The sequence below is a fragment of the Zalophus californianus genome, chromosome 3, assembly GCF_009762305.2.
Source record: "Zalophus californianus isolate mZalCal1 chromosome 3, mZalCal1.pri.v2, whole genome shotgun sequence".
NCBI lineage: Eukaryota > Metazoa > Chordata > Mammalia > Carnivora > Otariidae > Zalophus > Zalophus californianus.
This window is the reverse complement of record NC_045597.1, coordinates 79,149,193-79,169,839: the sequence shown is the minus strand read 5'-3', so window position 1 is coordinate 79,169,839 and position 20,647 is coordinate 79,149,193. Positions and strand designations below refer to the sequence as shown.

The 20,647-nt window shown below is 41.4% G+C and overlaps 1 protein-coding gene across 2 annotated transcripts in view; it reads right to left on the bottom strand.

Moving 5' to 3' along the window:
• Positions 1-20,647, bottom strand: part of LATS2 (large tumor suppressor kinase 2) — a 75,801-nt gene that overhangs the window by 39,261 nt on the left and 15,893 nt on the right. The gene's annotated exons all lie outside the window — the stretch shown is intronic.

Here is a 20,647-nt window from a genome sequence, read left to right as displayed (position 1 = left end):
CATTTCACCCTTATCCTATAATCAGGAAATATCAGCACTCTGCCATAAATACTAAGATACTAAGTGCAGCCTCTCTTGTGACCTTGAGTAAAAACAAGTGTTTCTCCACACCAACATCAAGTGACTGGTTTGTGTATTTCACAGTTGAGAAATCAGCCAGATAGCGTCTTGCTTATAAAACCCTACAGAAAACCTGAAGTAACCCTCTACCATGGGCAGGGTCCAAGACTGCCTACCTTGTTTCCTGTTAAATCCAACTCCTTGAAATGAGGGACACCAGGACAAAGGACACCACCATGCCCAACCCTTGGCCATACGTGTGTTCTCAGACAGAAGACTATTAGGGCACCAGATTACTCATGAGAAAAAAACATGTCCCACAGAATATGGCAAAACTGGAAACAAATTCATCCTCATTGTTCGTGCTTCTCTCTCTCTGACTTCTAAGGAATCTGAAGCATTGTGGTAGGACGTGACAAACCATTAGAAAAACCCTTAGCAGAGTGCCAGGCACCTGAACAGCAGCTAGCTGATGAAGTGAGGCACTGAGCCTGTCCCCCATCAGTCTCCCATGCAGTAAAAATTACAGTTCCACGGGGCCCCGTGTTATTGTCATTTTGTTTATACTGTGATTCACAATTTCATAAGAGCGACTTACCCTTATTTACATGTGATGTGATTCTCTGCGTCGTTATTCACAGACCACAAAATGCTTGTTTGATCCTTTCAAGGATCTCACCCTGCAGTTTTAAAGACACTTGACTAAAAATGCTGGGGCACTGTCAGCAACCACCCACCTCCCACCAAAAGGATCACTCATTTCTTCATACTAGTAACGTGAGACTTTTGAAAATGCCATCCCTTCAATTAGGTGCCATGATCCTCTTTACATCATCTCAATTCCCAGCTGCCACATGGAAGTGGAAGTTGTCAGCTGGTCTGCTCCTACTCTTCAGGGTCGGTTTCATTTCCGCAGAGAGCGTCCGCTAATTGGTTAGCGGCTCTGCAGCCTCACAGGTCCCAAAGGTCTGTAAAACGTAAGACATCCCCTCAGACATGTGTCACATACTTAGAATTCAAGGAGAGAGTAAAGATTTATTTGAGAAATACTGTTTATGGAGATAAACGAAGGCAAGTTTCTTCCTGATCTGGAACGGGTGACCCTATCTAGAGCACTTGGTAAGTGTGGGGTCTGCAATGAGGCTGACAGGACTTACTTCTAGGAGGGGATAAGGTGCTGACACAGAAAACCCAAACTGTGTCACAGGACCCCTGACGCTGGGCCCCAGTTGCTGGAGCACCGCCTGGTCTGGTCACGCACACACCCAGCACACTCCTGTGCACCGGCCTCTGCCAGGGCTCAGGGGCGCCTTCCACAGCACCCCCGGAAACCAGCTATGTCACAAAGCAGCAGATGAAAGCTCCTCTCAGCCTTCTCAGTTCTACAAACTGAAATAACAAAAATCCGTACTTTCGCCCCCAAGTCAGAAGAGCTGATGTCTTTTGTGATGCTAAAGTGACTGGGATAAAGGGTAGTGAGCCCAAGGGGAAACTGGAAGATGACAGCTGAGAAGACTAGCCCAGTGGGTTCTCACACTTGCTGAGCTTTTAAAACTACCAAGGCCCAGAACCCATCCAAGACCAATTAAATCAGAACCTCTGGGGCTGGGCCCCAGGCCTGTCCGGTGTGCCAGCATGAGTGAGAGAGTGAGAGAGAATGTGTGCTCACACGCATTCCCAGAGCTCCTCAGTGAGTCGAACTGCTCAGGGCTGAGAACTGTCAACTCTAGTTCATGCATTTAGCTTGAGGTTCTAGACTTCCCCCAACACACCCCTTACCTTTTTCCTCCCACTGGTGGTGGAGCTAACCTCCCTAACACCCCACCTTCAGACTGCCGTGTTAGAAAGCGCCTCCTCATATCATGCATACACCACATGGACCTTGCTCCCACCTGCCCTAGTTCAAACCATACAGAAAAATCTTGTCCCCTTTTCCAAGTGTTTGAAGAGACGAAGTGAGCTACACCAAAGTCAAAACTGAGCTTTTTATTTAATTGTCAGGTGCCTTCAGGAATCCCGTATTTACCACCTGAGTCAGAGAAATTGAATATTCAAGCAAGCAGGGGTCAGAGAGGAGGGATGTTATAGAAACAATCAATTTAGATATGAATGTGGAGAGTTTCATTTACGTGTTTTTGAGAAACTCAAGTTGATATAAAGAGTTATTCACCCTGATAGAGAATAAAAGATCTTCATTATATTCACAAAGGGATTTTCCAGCTACTCTTCAGGGAGGTGGGAGGAACCACAATACCCTGGCTTTAAAAGAAATAATCACCTTTTCTGGGGCACATCCATTACCTTGAACATACATAAATTAAAAAATAAAATTTCCCCTTCTTACTCTTCAGCTGGAGGCTTTGCCAATGGCTGATGTCCTCTATTCCCCCCACCCAGGCACTTGCATCCCCTCCTGAGCAAACACAGGAGGCAGAGGGGCAGCAGGTTTTGAGCTTCCAAGCGCTTAGAGAGTGGGGAGTTGCCCGAGGGGAAGACAGTTCCTCCAGTCCGCACTGCAATCCCTGGCCCCACGGCCTGAGGCAGGATGGCCCACGACCCACAGCGGCCAGGCAGCCACCTCCTCGAGGCCGCCTCCGTTGCTGTCTCAGCTGAGCAGCTGCTCTGGGGCTTGGTGTTTAGGTTCCATGAGACCACACTTCTGCCCACGTCAACACTGAACCAGAGCTGTCACAGAGGGCTCAGTGGTCACCCAAAAGCCCTAGAACCCGCTTCTGTAGCGTGGACTTCTCCTTTTCAAGGGTAGATAAAAACCCAAGTTTAATGTGAAACATCCTGGCTTTTATAAATTGGAAACTGATTTTTTTTTTTAAACTGTAAGAACATGTGTAGGTAGAATAAAAACACCACTGCTAAAGAAAGATCCTTAGGGGCGCCTGGGTGGCTGAGTTGGTTAAGCGTCTGCCTTCGGCTCAGGTCATGACCCAGGGTCCTGGAATTGAGCCCCACGTCGGGCTCCCTGCTCAGCGGGAAGCCTGCTTCTCCCTCTGCCTCTGCCCCTGCTCATGTTCTCTCTCTCTCACTCACTCTCTCTCAAACAAATAAAATTTAAAAAAAGAAAAAAGAAAGAGATCCTTAGGCTTCCAGCCCGTGACCTCTGCTATATACAGACTGGAAGCTGAGCTGCCAAGCGCCCTGACTGGCCTTTGCCTGTGGTGTGAACCTGTATTCATCTAAAATCCATGTGCGTGGCACAACCAGTGTGCCTTATGTAGTGAACTGCCATTCTTGATGGGAACCTTTGGTTCCCAAGTCTTCTGAAGTTTAGGATCAACAATGAAACAAGATCTTAAAATTCCAAAAGGATTGGAGGGAGGTCCAACTAATGACACATTTTGTGCTACTGGCTAAAAAACACAGGACTTGGGGAAAAAGAAAGCATCCTGGCATCTTGTGAGGGAGGTGTCCCCACAGCAAGGGGACCTTCACAGAGAAAAGTTAAATATTTAACTGTGAAAAATAAAACATCAATTTGAAAAATAACATGCATGGGTTTAAACACAAGAAGAAAAAGAAGCGGAATATGGAGAGAAGCAGCAGCTCATTAAATGATAAACCAAGATTACAAAACAATGTGATTCCAGTTTGTTTCTTTTCTTATAAAATCCATACATACAAAAATACTGCAGGGATAGACTCGTATCAATATATTAATGCTAAAAAAAATTTAGTTTTACCAGTGGTTGTCTTTTGGAGGTAAGGTTTCGACAGCTTGTTTTCTTTACCTACAGTGCCCAAAGTCTTCTACAATGAATATAGATTACCAGTTAGAATAAAATCACAACAAAATTATAAAAGTTGCCTCTTCTAAGTTGGTTGAACTTTTTTGTTTGTTTTTGGTTTTGTGTGTGTGTGTGTGTTTTAAGATTTTTTATTTATTTGACAGAGAGAGACACAGCAAGAGAGGGAACACAAGCAGGGGGAGTGGGGGAGGGAGAAGCAGGCTTCCCGCCAAGCAGGGAGCCAGATGCGGGGCTCAATCCCAGGACCCTGGGATCAGGGCCTGAGCTGAAGGCAGACACTTAACGACTGAGCCACCCAGGCGCCCCCTAAGTTGGTTGAACTTTAGTGAGGACCATTATAAGCAAGCGGTCTGGGCAGAGAATGTCCAAAGCAACAGCACTGCAGGGAGCTGCCCCAGGCAACGGTGTGACTGAAGATGCCCTTGCCACCGCCACCACTGACTAGCACCGTCCACGCGGTCACTTCCAATTTTCTCACACCCACATTTAAAACAGAGATAGATAAAAGTGGAACTAATGTTCACATATGTTTTTTAACACAATAAATCTTTTCAGCATGTAACCCAAAAAAGGAGATATTTCACATTCTCTTTTTTGCATGAGGTCCTCCAAATCGGGTGTCTACTATAGATTCACATATCTCAACTCTGATAAGCCACATCTCTGGGGCTCCACAGCCATGAGTGACAAGATATACACAGCAGTAAAACCACCATCACAACAAAGATACAGGTATCTTCATCACTCCTCAAATTTTCTGAGTGCTCCTTTCTGGTACTCCCTCCTTCTACCCCCACCCTAGTTAACCACTGATCTACCTTCTGTCACTACAAATTGGTTTATATTCTCTAAAATATTATAAAAAGAAAATCCTGTATGATCCTACTTTGTGTTTAGCCTCTTTCATGCAGTATATGATTTTGTCCATGCTGTTGTTCCCATAAGTGGTCCCACAGGTTTCTTTTAATTGAATAGTATTCCATTGTACGGACATGCCAGGATTTATTTATCCATTCACCTGCTCATGGACATTTGGGCTGTTTATAGTTTTTGGCTATTGCAAATAAACCTGCTATGAACATTTATGCACAAGTCTTTTTGTAGACACAGGTTTTCATTTCTCTTCGAGAAATAATTATGAGAGGAATGACCGAGATGTATGGCTGGTATATGTTTAAAAAACTTTTTTACATTTCCACCAGAAGTATAAAAAAAATCCTAGCTGCTATACATTCTCACCAACACTTGGTGTTATCAGACTTTAAAATTTTATCCTTTCTAATATAGTGGTATCTCATTGTGGATTTTCACTTGCATTTCCCTGATGTCTAATAATGTTGAATATTTTTACATGGGCTTATTAGCCATTCTTGTATATTCTTTTGTGAAGTGTCTGCTCAAATCTTTGCCCTTTTTAAAAAAAAATATCTTTTTAAAGTTATTTTAAGTTATTATAAAGTTTTTAAGGTTTTAAAGTTATTTATGAGAGAGAGAGATGGAGAAAGAGAGCACAGAGGGAGAGGGTGAGGGAGAGGGAGAAGCAGACTCCCCACTGAGCAGAGAGCCAGCCCAGTGCGGGGCTCAATCCCAGGACCCTGAGATCATGACCTGAGCCAAAAGCAGACGCTTAACTGACTGAGTCACCCAGGTGCCCCTGATCTTTGCCCATTTTTAAAGGCCTGTCATTTTATTACTGAATTGTAAGGATTCTTTATATATTCCAGAAATAAGCCTGTTGTCCAATGTATGTCTTTGGAATATTTTTTATCACATGGATTGACTTTTTGTTGTTTTAATTACGTCTTTTAAAGAGAGCAAAGATTTTTAATTTCAGAAAAGTCATATTTGTTCAGATATTATTAAAGTCAAATTTTTCTTTTATGATCCATGCTTTTTATATTAGATCTAAGAAATCTTTGCCTTTTTCAGATTGCAAAGATCTTCTCCTACGTTCTCTTTTAAAAGTTTTTATAGTCTGTATTTAGGTCTATAATCCGTTTTGATTTAATTATTGTGAATGGTGTTAAGAGTGCTGGTTTTTGTCCATTAGGATATTCATTTATCCCAGGACCATTTGCTGAAAACACAAAAAACCCCTTTCCTTCCTTCCCTCAGGATCCTTGTTGAAAATGAGTTGACTATATAAATGTGGGCTCATTTCTGGACTCTGAATTCTTTTTTTCTTTTTGAATAAGATTTCATTTATTTATTTCACAGAGAGAGAGAAGGAGCACAAGTAGGCAGAGCAGTAGGCAGAGGGAGAGGGAGAAGCAGGATTGCCACTGAGCAGGGAGCCCAATGTAGGGCTTGATCCCAGGACCCTGGGATCATGACCCAAGATGAAGGTAGACGCTTAGCCAACTGAGCCACCCAGGCACCCCTTGGCTCTGAATTCTGTTTCACTCATCTGTGTATCTATCTATCCTCATGAGAGTACCACACTGACTTGATTATTGTATACTCTAGAATCTACTCTCTTATAAAGTTTTAACTAGTATGAGTCTTGAAATTACATGGTTTAGGTATTCTACCTCTGTTTTCTTTAATATAGCCTTTGCTATTCTAGGTCTTTTGCAGAACATATGGATTTAGAATCAGTTTGTCAATTTCAATTAAAAAAAAAAAAAAGGCCTGCTGTGGCTTTCTCAGAATTGTGATGAATCTACAGATAAGTTTGGGGAGAACTGCCATATTAACAATATTAAGTCTTCCAACCCATGAACATGGTATATGACTCCATTTATTTTGATCTTCCTTAACTCATTCAGTACTGTTGTGTGTTTTACAGGTCTTGAACATATTCATATTTTATTAAATTTATCCCAAAGTATTTCATATTTCTAAATGCTACGATAAATAAAATCCCTTTATTTTTTAAGTAGGCTCCATGCCCAGTGTGGAGCCCAACATGGGGGTTTAAATTCACAACCCTGAGATTAAGGCCTGAGCTGAGATCAAGAGTTGGACACTTAACTGACTAAGCCACCCAGGTGCCCCATGAAATCACATTTTAAATTTCAATTTCCCAGTGTTAATTGCTAGAATACAGAAAACTATTGATTTTTTCCTATTGATCTTGTCTCCTGTGACCATGCTTAATTATTATGTAGGAAATTATTAGTTCTGGTAGCTTTTTAATAGATTCCTTAGGATTTCCTACAAAAGAATCGTGTCAAATGTAACTAAAGACAGTTTTACTTATTTTCCAATCTCTGTACTTTTATTTCTTTTACCCTCCTTAAGGCACTGCCCAGGACCTCCAAAGAAGATGAAAGTGGACATCCATGCTTTATTACCGATCTTCGAGGCAATGTATTCAGAGTTTCACCATTAAATGTGATGCTAGCTGTAGATTTTACATAGGTGTCCTTCAGCAATTCGAGGAGTTTGCATTTATACCCAGTTTTGTTATGAATAGCTGTTGGATTTTGAAAAGTGCTTTTTTTGTATCTATGGGGATGGCTTTACTCATGGCCTTACTCTTCGTTTTGTTGACATGGTGAATTACATTAATTTTCTAATGTTAAACCAACCCTGCATGTCTGGGATAAATCTCATTTGGTCCTAATATATTTTCACTGAATGGCATTTGCTAATACTTTGGTTAGGATGTTTGCCTTTATATAGCATTTACAAAAGATACTAGAACATTGGTCTGCAGTTTTCTTATAATGGCTTTCTCAACACTGGTCTCATGAAATTAGCTGGGAACTACTCCCTACTCCTTTATTTTGTGAAAGAGTTTGGCTAGCATTACTATTACTTCTTCCTTAACTGTTTAATAGAATGCACCAGTGAAGCATGTGAGCCTATAGTTTTCTTTGTAGGAAGGATTTTTATTATGAACTGAATAGACATTGGGCTATTCAGATTTTTCTATTTCTTTGTGTTAATTTTAGTAGTTTTTTGTCTTCCAACAAATTTTTCATCTAAGTCACATTTATTGGATCATAAATTTATTGTTTACATATTCCCTTACAATCTTTTTAATGTCTTTAGGACCCATAGTAGTATCCATTCATTCCTGAAATTGGTCATTTGTTTCCTCTGTGCTTTTTTCTTTCCTTTTTTAAAAAGATTTTATTTATTTATTTGAGAGAGAGAGTCAGCATGTGTGCAAGCACGTGAGTAGGGGGAAGGGGGTGCAGAAGGAGAGGGGTAAGCAGACTTCATGCTGAGAACAGAGCCTGACATGGGACTTGATCCCACGACCCTAAGATCATGGTCTGAGCCAAAATCAAGAGTCGGATGCTCAACTGACTGGGCCACACAGGTGCCCCCTTTTTCTTTCTTACTTACTTTTTTGGGTAAGTTTGGCTAGAAGTTTATCAATCTTACTGATCTTTTCAAAGAACCAGGTTTTGTCTTCATTGACTTTCTCTATTGTTTGTTCTTACAGTTTGTTCTCTTTATTGTTTCCTTTCTTCGACTTACCTTGAGTTTAATTTACTGTTCTTTTTTCTAGCTTCCCAGGGGAGAAGCTTAGATGATTACTTTTAGACTTCTTCTCTAAATATACACTTAAAACTATGAATTTCCCTCTAAGTACTGCTTTAGCAAAATCTCACAAATTTTTATTATTCAGAACCAGTATTTTATAATTTCCTTTGTGATCTCTGAGTCATGACTTGTTTAGAAGTGAGTTGTTTAACATCTACATATTTGGGGCTTTCAAAGATGTTAACTTTTTTCTAATTTAATTTCATTGTGGTCAGAGAACATATTCTGTAAGATTTCAATCTTTGAGAAGCTATTGAGACTTCTGTCTCAACAAATGGTCTGTCTCCGTGAACATTCTTTGTAAACTAGAAAAGAATGTATATTCTACATGTACTGAGTGTGATGTTTATAGATGTCAATTAAGTTAAAGTGGGTGATAATGCTGTTCAAATTCTCCTATATTCTTACTGATATATTTTTGTCTACCTATCCCATCCATTATTGAGAGGTGGGTTAAAATCTCCACATAATGATCGTGGAGTTGCAGGTTGCTCCTTTAGTTCTTGCTCCATCTACTTCAATTCATATAGTTTGAAGTTTGTGTTTAAATGCATACTCACTCCCACATCTTCCTGATATATAGGCCCCTTATTATAAAGTGGTCCTCTTTGTCTCAAGTAATACTCATCCTGAAGGGTACTATCTGATATTAATATTGCCACTGCAACTATTTTATATTTATAGTTTACATGGCTTATCTTTTCCCGGACTTTTGTTTGCAGTCTATTTGTGTCCTTGTATTTAAGAAGTGTATCTTATAGACAGGATATAGTTGAATCTTGCTTTTTTATTCAGTATGACAACCTCTGCCTTTTGAGTGGAGTGCTTAATCCCTTTAAGTGAACGTAATTATTAATATGGTTTTATTTAAGCCTGCCATTCCTATTTATCTCATCTGTTTGTTCCTTTGTCCCTTCCTGGCCTCCTTTCATGTTAATCAAATTTTTCTTTGTATTCCATTTTATTTATTTTTTTAAAAGATTTATTTATTTGAGAGGGAGAGCGAACAAGTGAGAGCACAAGAGTGCGGTGAGGGGGTAAGCAGACTCCCCGATGAGCAGGGAGCTCAGTGCGGGGCTCCATGTGGGGCTTGATCCCATGACTGGGACCATGGCCTGAGCTGAAGGCAGCCGCCTAACTGGCTGAGCCACCCAGGCGCCCCTGTAATTCCATTTTAATTCCTTAATTGGCTCTCTAGCTTTAGCTCTTTGAGTTCTATTTTAGGGACTACTCTATAAACTGCAATATAGATTTTTAATTTATCATAATCTACTTAAGTGTTAATTTTTAATTACATCAGAAGAAACCTAGAAACCTTGCAATAATACAATTCCATTTAACCCCTTATCCACTGTGTCCTATGTTGTTACATCGTATGTGTGATAAACCCATTACTACAGTGTAATTTTTGTTTTAAGTACTGACATATCTTTTAAAGAAATTAAGAGAAAGGAATAAATTAGTCTTTTATACTTGCTGATATTTACCATTTCTAGTGTCTTCATTCCTTCCTGTATATTCTGTATTTCTTTTACTGCAAATACTGACAAATTTTCTCAGATTTTTGTCTCCCTGGAAATGTCTTCACTTTCATTTCTGAAGGACAGTTCTGCTACATACAGAATTCTCAGTGGATAGATTTTCTTCTTCCTTCAGCACTCTGGTAAATGAGAAAGAGTCCAGCCAGAAGCAACCAGGCATTAAGAGGAAGGATCTCAGGTCTCAGACATCTCTGAATCCTCAATGCTTAGCACAGTGCATGACACCTCCTAGATGCTCAATAAACCTGCACTCAAAGAAGGACTGCAAACATTATTTGAGTTTACTTCTGGTCCTGCCAGCCATTTACTACTACTGAATGTTACTCAACTTCTAGGCAAAACTAACTTGCATGAAACAATTAAAGAACAAGGCTCCTGGAGTAATTTCACTTTTAAAAAAATCTAACATAAGGAAAGCAGTAGAGATGTCTTCCAAAATTTATGAATAAACATGTGCTCTACAGCATTATTTATAAGAGTAAAAAACTTGAAAGAATTTCACTGTCCAAAATTAGGGAAATTATTAAATTCTGGCAGACTCCCATGATGGCATGTAAATGTTTTAGGTTAATATTTTTACTGATATGAAGACATGCTCTGTATATAAATGTTGAGAGAAAAATATTCAGAATACAAAACAAGAAAAAGCCAGATCTGGATTTTTGATTCTTAATTCCACTACTTAGTAGGCACATTATTTACCTTGTGCCAGTAAACCTATGAGCCAGTTTTTTCATTTGTAAACGTTGACAAAAACAGAATCTTCCTTGTACGCTTGTTGGGAGGATTGATATTCACATAGTAATTGCTCAGAAATATTAATTTCATTAATAAGTAGTTCCAAAATATTAACCATGTAGTCATAAAAATTAAATTTAAAATGTTTATTTTATTGAATGTGATAATAGTATTGTGATTATGTTTTTATTCTGTTGTGTTTTTTATTTTTTTCTGTCTTTCACAGATACATTTAAATATAGGAGTATATGAGTGATAAGTGAAATGATGCCTGGTATTTGTTTTGAAAATATTCTTGATGTTATATTTGAATTAAATGTTTATCCTAAAAATTACTGCAGAGATAGATGCTATTGTACTTTCTTTTTTAAGATTTTATTTACTTAGGGGCGCCTGGGTGACTCAGTCGTTGGGTGTCTGCCTTCCGCTCAAGTCATGATCCCGGGGTCCTGGGATTGAGCCCCACGTTGGGCTCCCTGTGTTCCCTCTCTTGCTGTCTCTCTCTGGCAAATAAATAAACAAAATGGAACACAAGCAGGGAGAGTGGGAGAGGGAGAAGCAGGCTTCCCGCCGAGCAGGGAGCCCGACGTGGGGCTGAAGACAGACACCCAATGACTGAGTTACCCACGCACCCTGATGCTACTGTACTTTTAAATTTTTTCCAAAATAAAAAGTTAATCAAAACAACCATAAAAGGAAATATAATATGGTCAAATAACAATGATTATCCCTGGACAGTGGGTTGATGGGTCAATTCTACTATATGGAAATATCTTACTTTTATAAATGGCAGGGTGATGGCTATTTCTCTTTCTCTCTCTTTCAAGTTTCATGGGTGAAACTGAGAGGCTTGTAGCTTTGGGTCTGCCCCTCACTTGCTGTACAGTCTTAAACTGACCACATCACCTCTCTGGGTCTCAGTTAATTTAACTGGGTGATGAGCCATGTGGGCTAGATAATCCCTGAGACCCTGTGTAGACCTACCATGGCTCTCTGGATGGTACTGATAAAAACAGGAATTCAGAAAAGGGAGAACCCCACATGTGCTGGGATGAATAGATGGAAAAGGCCGCAAAGATGAATCATGGAAGAAGTGGGACTTGAGTGGGCAGCGCATGGCTGGGCTGGCGGAGAGTGCATCCCAGGTGGGGTAAACAGCATGAGTAAAGCCAGTGTGGGAGAAAGTCACACAGCTTGGTGGTAGCCGGTGTGCAAAGAGGCAAACACAGCTGAAACAAGCAGGATGGGCTGGTAATGAGAGAAATAATCAAGTTTGGTAAGTGGAGATCAGATGGTAGGAAGAGGAGGGGAGTGGCTACCAAGGGAGTGGCTGACCGTCACCTTGCAGGAAAAGTTCACCGGCAGAAATACTGGGTCAGGGGGACAACTAAGAATCCAGGTATAGAGCAGGGTGTTAGCACTGAAAAGACATAGATGTGAAAGCTATGCAGGAGAAAAAATAGGTACTAGGGAAAGTACGCATTAATATAATGACTAAAGTAGAGATGACAGTCAAAGACAAGTCACTTTACGTTCTTTCCGGTCTGCAACACAACCCATGGGGCAGGAGTAATTGTTACCCCCAGGGTATAGGTGAAGGATCATGAGGCTCAGAGAGGTAGGCTGTTAGCCCATGGTGACAGCCAGTACGACATGTGGTTATCCTCTGGTTCCTTAACAATATCTACTGACTTACTGAGATCCTTTCTTCCTCCCTAACAGAAGCCCCGGTTCTATCAGGGACAGCCATATGCCCAACTGCAGTACACATTTCCAAGGCTGCTTTAACCTCTTGTGATCAACTGACTAGGTTCTGGCCAGTGAGGTATGGAGGAAAAGCTCTTTAAGAAAGAGCCAGAGCTACAACAGCACTTTTGCTGCCATATTCCTGCTTCTTGTACAAACTGTTGACTCTCGGGGAGGTGCCACCCGGGGCACCTGGAAATGGACACCTCTTATTAAGGAGGACAGAACTGAAAGAGAGTAGGAGCCTGGGGCCTTGATGACACTGAAGAACCACCATGTTGGCCATATCCTGCAAATTTCCAGCCTTCCTTTGTTAGGCCACTTATGGATATTAAGCTCTATAGCTGGGAATCTATCACCAGCAGCTTAATTCAATTCCCAAATCATACTCAAGAGCAAGCTTAGTCAGAACTGAAATACAGTCTGTCTGATTCTAACAGCTGGAGATATCTGTTGAGCATTCCCTATTTATCCAGGACCATGTTAGATGGTCAGGGTAAGGGTGAGGGCATGGGAGAATGGTACAGAGGGAAGAGAAATTTCCTATGGTTTCCCACAACTCCAGGAAAAACAGCAGGTACACTTATGAAAATTCAATCTGTTGCACTGAAAAATAAGTCAATTATATAAAATCACAAATTTGAAAAATATAATTATGAAAAACATATCCTTTCCAAATATACTTACTAAAGAAAAGAAAGATGAAATACAAATCAAAAACATAATGAGGGGGCGCCTGGGTGGCTCAGTCAGTTAAGCGTCTGCCTTCAGCTCAGGCCATGATCCCAGGGTCCTGGGATTGAACCCCACATCGGGCTCCCTGCTCAGTGGGGAGCCTGCTTCTCCCTCTCTCTCTGCCCTTCCCCGCTTGTGCTCTCTCTGTCAAATAAATAAATAAAATCTAAAAAAAAAACAAAGAAAAAAGAAAAAAACACAATGAGTTACCACTTCACACCAGTCACAATGGCTAAAATTAACAAGTCAGGAAATGACAGAGGTTGGCGAGGATTCAGAGAAAGGGGAACCCTCTTACGCTGCTGGTGGGAATGCAAGCTGGTGCAGCCACCCTGGGAAACAGTATGAAGGTTCCTCAAAAAGTTAAAAATAGAGCTATCCTACAACCCAGCAATTACACTACTGGCTATTTACCCAAAGGATACAAACATAGTGATTCAAAGTGGCACAAGCACCCCCATGTTTATAGCAGCAAAGTCCATAATAGCCAAACTATGGAAAGAGCCCAGATGTCCATCAACAGAGGAATGGATAAAGAAGATGTGGGGTGTGTGTGTGTGTGTGTATACATATATATATATACATATATATATAATGGAGTATTATGTAGCCATCAAAAAAATGAAATCTTACCATTTGCAATGATGTGGATGGAACTAGAAGGTATTCACTAAGTGAAATAAGTCTATCAGAGAAAGACAATTATCATCTGATTTCACTCATGTAGAATTTAAGAAACAAAACAGAGGATCACAGAGGAAGGGAGGGAAAGACAAAATAAGATGAAATCAGAGAGGGAGACAAACCATAAGAGACTCTTAACTATAGGAAACAAACTGAGGGTTGCTAGAGGGGCCGGTGGGTGGGGGGATGGGGTAATAGGATGATAGACATTAAGGAGGGCATGTGATGTGATGAGCACTAGGTGTTATATGCAACTGATGAATCACTGAACTCTACCTCTGAAACTAATAATACACTATATGTTAACTGAATTTAAATAATTTAAAAAATACAATAAAGAAATCCAAGATGAGTAAAACATAGTATATAAAAATTGCATGATGAACACATTTTGCATTAAACTTGAGAACTATGAACTTCTGGTAACTGAATTTTAACACCAAAATAAGCAGCAGCTGGGTAGTAACTATGTTAATGGAGGTGGCTTTTTTGTTGTTAAGTTTGAAATTTATAATAACTGTATTAAAAGTAGCTTAAAAGAGATTGTTGTTAAAGGACATAAAAGGAAGGGGCACCTGAGTGGCTCAGTTGGTTCACTGTCTGCCTTTGGCTCAGGTCATGATCCCCGAATTCCAGGATCAGCCTCACACCGGACTCCCTGCTCAGGGGGGAGGCTGCTTCTCCCTAGGCCCCCGCCGCTCCCACTGCTTGTCTCTCTCTCTCAAATAAATAAAATAAAATAAAATAAAAAAAATAAAGGACATAAAAAAACTCAATTTCCTTGTTGGGTTATTTGACTTCTCTTTACATCCATAAATGGGTTGGCAATGACAGAAACAGTGTAAGGAGCCCCGAAACAGACTGCAGGCAAACACAAGGCTCAGACCTTAGAGCCACTTCCCAGGGCCGACTCCATCAAGTTCAACGCAGAACTGAGGTTCCAGGCAGTAATGAATGACTCTCAACCCTGGCTGCACCTTAGTCACCATCTGAGACCCATTAGGAAGGGCTCCTACCCAGGGCCCACTCCTCACCAAATGAATTCAATCTCTGGTGCTGTGGCTTGGGTGGCAGTATTTTTTCAACACGTCCCAGGTTGGAAAACCACTGGATGCAAGAAAAGGAGGACCAAATAATGATTCCAAAACCTTCTATAGCACTTATAATATCTGCCTATACAGCACTTTTAAGGGGAAAAGCACTATACTATAGAATATATTAAAATGCTCATTAATCACCTACTAGGATTGCATGATCCATCGAACGGCCACAACCATATATATATAACAGCAAATAATCACTTAGGTAGAAAACTGCTCAGTGTGAATAATAGGTATTAGGTAAACAATATTTGTGATCTCCAGTATTTTCCACATTATGACACATACAGAAAATATTAATAGTTGTACTGCTTGTTTGGATTAAGGGAGAAGGTTGCTCAAAGACGACGCAAGGACCCAGCTTCCTGAGGGCAGCCAGAACCAACACCTCAGCAAACTCGTAGCCTATCATATCTAAACACCAGCCAGGGCACTCTGCTCTGCACACAAAACATTTTGGGTAACAAAGCAAGCTGAATGTCCAGATAGTGCCACTCCTGGGGTTGTTAGGGCTTGTCCTCTCCAGAGGGCAGGCCTTCCCTACCTGTCTGCCAACTACTTTCTTGCAAATCCTCTAGGACAGCAAAATCCTGTGTTGGCCAAGAGTTGTACCATGCACAAATGTAAATCACTCAGGGAAGAGAGAAAAGATGTTCCTTAAAAGATGCGTTTTGGTCTTGATATACTAGACTTTGCATTGCATTTTTTTTAAAGATTTTATTTATTTATTTGAGAGAGAATGAGAGACAGCACGAGAGGGAAGAGGATGAGAGGGAGCAGCAGACTCTCTGCTGAGCAGGGAGCCTGATGCGGGACTCGATCCCGGGACTCCAGGATCATGACCTGAGCCGAAGGCAGTCGCTTAACCAACTGAGCCACCCAGGCAGCCTGCATTGCATTTTAAGAGGAAAATGGATCCAATCTCAGACACTTAGAGCCCCCCTCAAAATATAAGTTTTCTGCTACTTAAAACTGAAGAACTACCCCACTTTTTTATTACCACAAACTTATTGCCACAATTAAGAATACAAAACAAACTATTAAACTGACAAACAGATGTATTGTTTCGTAGTAGCAGTATTCATTGTTGGCAGGGTTGAAAATATAAAGGCAATTTAAAAATTTTCTAAAGAAACTTGGCAAATAAAAACTGTAAAAATGCTCTTATCATTTGTCCTAGTAATTCCATTTCTAAAATTTATTCTAAGTAAATCAGTGATTACTATAAAGATGTACGTAGAAGGATGTTCATTGGACTGAGGTGATTCTAAGACCTTATGCCTATGTAAGCAAACCAAACCTAAGTCTGTAATGCCTGAAGGCTAAAAAAAAATCAAAACCTAAGGACAACCAATCATAAACAGCCACCTAAGGCTTTCCCAAATAAGGTAACTGCTTAAGCTGTAGACAATTGAATAATTTTCTTGCTTTGCTTCTGCCTCTGCTCTCTGAAACAGTCTTTCCCTGAGCGACTGTCAGTGGAGTGCTCTTAACCACTTCTGGTTTGCCGCCACCAGCTGGAATCATTTTTGTTCAGATAAACTTTAAAATTGCTTCAGTTTACCTCTTAACACCAGTTATGCATAATAAATTATACTATTTGAACAATGGAATACAATACAGGCATTAAAAATGAAAATGTTTATAGCAAAACATTTACCCCTTCATTTATACAACAGATGTTTTTGAGAGTTTGCAGTTTTAGGTACTAGAGTATGATGACCAGAACAAAGCCACTGCCTAATGAGGATTAACTCTAAAGAGAGAAATGGATATTACGTGAAATACACAACTAAACATTTAGTAACAAGTTCTGATAAATGCTATGAAAGGAAATTTCTGTAGTGAGAGAGAATAAAACAGGACGCATCTGGTTTAGACTAGGGGGTCAGAAAATGCTTTTCTGAATCCAGGACAGCAAGACAAGCCTTCAAAGAGGAGTAGGCGTTATCCAGGAAGAAGGGGCCAATGTTGAGAGATCTGAGGAAAGGCAGTAAAGCTGGTTGGGTCAGACACCAACTGCTGGAAAAGGGGTGCCACCTGAGGCTGTGGGATGGGCCTTGCCCACAGGTCAGGAGCTTCATCCCAAGTGCAGTGGAAAGGCTTCCAGATGGAAATGACAGGATTTTTCCTTTTTAGAAATGATCACTCAGAGGGTTCTGTGCAGGGAACAGATGAGGAGAGGGGCCAGGAGGAGTGGCAATGTCAGCACATTTCTATGTTTTCCAAACTTACACAATGAACACATATTTCTTTAATAACTAGGGGGGAGCTTGTGTGAGGTGGGGTGGGAGAAGGGTATGACACAAGGGTATGACGTGCTTGTGTCTTGTCAAACTAATTTTAAATATCCTACTTTAACAAAGTACACAGTTTATCTTTTGGCAAGGCCAGATTTAATTTGAAAAGCTAAAAAAAAAAAAAAGGTGGTGGTGGAAGGGGGAAGATAAGGAACTGCTACACCCAAAAGCCATTGTAATACAATTTCCTGTTACATTACTGGCATTCCTAAACTTAAGTGTTTCTTTTTTCTTCTCCTCTTATGAATATTTTAGGGCAGTACCCGGTGTTTGGTGTTTGGCGTTCGGTAATACTGAAAATTCGTTCCCTTTCCAGAGGAAGGGAGGAGGAAATGTACTTGTTATCTAAACCTTTTCTACTTTTTTTCATTAGCAAAATACCTGTATTACAGAGAACTAATCCCGAGGCAGGATCTTGACACCAGGCTAAACGAACAGCACTTCAGCATTAACATTTCTGTAGGTCACCGTCTAGAGCTTTCCTGATGATGCCTACTGTTTGTTTAACACCTGTTAACCCGCTGCAAACATACAAAGAGGCCGAGTGGTGTTTGTGTCTGTCTCTTCCAACTTCCGACAAACCAGCGATGGCTTGTGCGCGGACCGGCACAGGGAACCGTCTGGGCAAAGTTTTCCAGGGGCACGCACAGCGCGTGCGCAAATCCCCACCACGCCGGCCGCGGGGGAGCCGCACGCGAGGCAGTGCGCACACCAGGACGAGCCCGGACGCACCGCGGACGCAGCCCCCAGAGGCCTGCGCACCACGCGGCGGGTGCGACGACAGCATGACCACCTGTCAGCACAAGGCTAGGCATCAAGCATCCAGTGCCCTAGAAATACAGAACTATGGAAGTCTGAATAGGAGCAGTTCAAAAACAGGCGGGAGAATCAAGACCCTGCAGTATGAAAGAATCTGAGTCGAACCCTAACAGGTGCCCACATCCACGCTGGGGAAGATGGATGCCGACATTACCAGCCAACATAATAATATGTTGAGGAAGCCCCCAGAACAAGCTAAGTGGAGGTGCGAGCAGGAGAAGGCCGCGCCCCGCATCTGGGGCAGGTGCACAGGGGAGGAGTGAGTGGGGCGCCCCTGGAGAGAACCAGGCGGGGCCTGTGGCCTGGAAGCGTTGAGAAAGTGCTGCCCGCCCATGGACGTGGGAGAGGACCAAGTCACGGACAAGAAAATCCCACCAGGATGGGGTGTACATCAGCAAACACAGAAACTGGCCAGCAACACACATGGTGCAAGTTAAAGACAGAGCTCTGCATGGCCACATTAAGGGAGCACTGAAGTCTTTCCTCTCAAGTGTGTGTAACCACTATGTCTAACCAACCCTTGCTGAAGATACAAGGTCAATAAGAGCTGGGGGGTCGGGGGGAGGGTGCAGAGGAGAGTTCAAGTCACCTGCCTGACCACCCAAGCCATAGTTTCCTCTGCAATAGTGGGGGAACGACTGGAATCCATCTCAAATGCTTGCTGTGTAGTTTCAATAATGAGGCTACCGGCGCAAGTGCTTGTTGGAACGGTACTTGGCACAGGAGGCGGCTGCCAACACCAGTGTCTGTCCTTCCTCTGAGACTCACAGGCCCCAGCAGGTCTCACCCCTCTGAAGTGCTATTTCCTTTGGCAAAAGGACCTGGGTTGAGGAATAACTTGCAGGATGGGTTAAGAAACTTGACTTTTCTGTACTTTTTGGCTTGAGAATACAAAGAAATTCACTCCCTTTTCCTATTAACCAGACTACCTTCAATTTATTTGTTGCTATGACCATTATTCTCAGGAAGCCTGCCTCTGAATATACACCCTGACCATCAGCTTTGTTCTTAGGCCAAATTTGGTGTAATAAATCAATTTGTTTGTTTACATTTCTTCCTAACCTCATTCCAATAAAGATTTAAGTCATTTAAACATTCACAATAAAGTGAGGAAAAATTGGATTAAGTCAGGATTAGGAAAATTATGCAAACATAGAAATTCAGGACTGGAAGAATGTAGCTATGACAGGCCAGAGCCCTAAAGTCTTAAGGCTGCCACAGACTTGGCACCTCTCACAGCAGATCAATGAGGGAGGCTCATGAAGGTCAGGATATGGGTTGTCCAAAGAGAAAGAGCACATGCTAATTGCTCAAGAGAAGCAAAAAACATTTCTTGGTACTCACATCTGAAAGGCAGTTCTCACCTAAGTCTTCCTCTAAGAGAAAAGTGATAAAATGCTTGGCTATTCTGAGGAGTGCAGGAGCTACCGCTGAATAGGATCCTCGCCATCACTAGGCCCCTATGCCAGCCAGCCATCCCTGCACCGAGAAGCCCCGACTATAGTGAGCCTGCCCCAAGAGCACCCTTATACCTGTTAACCCACTGCAATTCAGTGAGATGACACAAGTCATATGCTTCCGAGAAGCAGACGCGTTACATGTATTAACGTCGCTGCAAAATCAAATTAGTGGGGTGAGTTTTTTTTTTAGCATGTTTATTTATTTGACAGAGAGAGAGAGGATGAGCAGGGGGCAGTGGGAGAGGGTTCAGGGAGCCCGATGCAGAGCTCAGTCCCAGGACCCCAGGATCATGACCTGAGCAGCAGGCTGACGCTTAACCAACTGAACCACCCACACACCCCTAATTAGTGGTTTTTTAAAACTTTGTCAGGAAGAAAAAGAGGGAAAACCTGGTAATATGATCACTTGAAACCATTAAGAGTAAAAGAAAAAGTGAAGCTAAGTTATATAAGATAAAAGCTAAATTTAAATTATTACCTATGTCAGTATGAATCATATCCAAATGATAAAAAATATGACACTCATAACCAAAATACTTATCTTTCCAATTCCTTTAATCTATATTTAAAGAACAGCTCCTTCCATAAGGAATATTAATCCACTGGCCTTTTTTTTCCTGTAGAAATTTTCATTAAGTCTTTAATAACTTATGTGCAAAAATATTTTAGACACTTCATCATTTGACATATACACTATATCATTACACAGAAAATACTTAGTCTTTTACTTTTCCTGGAAATTTACATTAAAAATATTTTAATTAAAAATATACCCCAGTGGGGGCTGGAGCTCCTGGGTGGCTCAGTCAGTTAAGCGTCCGACTCTTGGTTTCAGCTCAGGTCATGATCTCAGAGTTGTGAGATTGAGCCCTGAGTTGGCTTCACGCTCAATGGGGAGAGTCTGCTGGAGATTCTCTCCCTCAACCTCTGCCCCTCCCCTCTGCACTCTCTTGTGTGCGCACACTCTCTCTCTAAAAATAAATAAATCTTTAAAAAATACACACACACACACACACACACAAACACACAGGGGTGCCTGGATGGCTCAGTCAGAAGGGCATGCGACTCTTGATCTCAGGGTGTTGAGTTTGAGCCCCACATTTGTTATAGAGATTACTTAAATTAAAAAAAAAAAAAAGTTAAAAAAATATACCCATCCATGCTAGTTACATGGGTGTGATTCACTGGGTGAAATTCACTGAG